The following is a 540-nucleotide window of genomic DNA, read 5'->3' as shown; positions in this document are numbered from 1 at the left end:
ACGGGCAGAGCCCAGCGGGGAAGCGGAGCCTCCAAGCGGACGGGAAGCAACCGTAATTTTTACTCTTGATTATGGCAATTAACTAACACAGATGGCCACCAAAAAGGGGACTTACCAAAGGGTGTATAGCAAACGGTGCTGTTAAGTCCTCTTCCGTGAAAACGTGCAGGTCATGCACTGTATCTGCCTGGCTACATAAAAGAGTGAAGTTTCTGTCTTTTTTTGCAATCATATGAGCGAATTGTATGAGACGCCCAGCCCAGTCTGGTTTGGTGCTCACAGAATAATAGAGGGGGTTTTTTTTTTGTTGTTTTTTTTTTGCTCCATTGGTGGAGATTTCCTAGAAGTTGCAGGATATCTTCCTTTTAATTTTTCCTCCACACTCTGACTTTATGTATGTCTCTCACCTTTGCTTTCCTTCCATCCCCCACCCGCAACAGTAACTTGCTCCAGGTTCACTTGCGTGCCTAGGGCTCGCAACGCCTCCGCCACCAGAACTACGATTCCCAGCATTCCTTACACTCCTCGCGCTCCCCGCTT

Source organism: Myotis brandtii, unplaced genomic scaffold, assembly GCF_000412655.1.
Source record: "Myotis brandtii unplaced genomic scaffold, ASM41265v1 scaffold536, whole genome shotgun sequence".
NCBI lineage: Eukaryota > Metazoa > Chordata > Mammalia > Chiroptera > Vespertilionidae > Myotis > Myotis brandtii.
Note: the sequence above shows the minus strand (reverse complement) of the source record.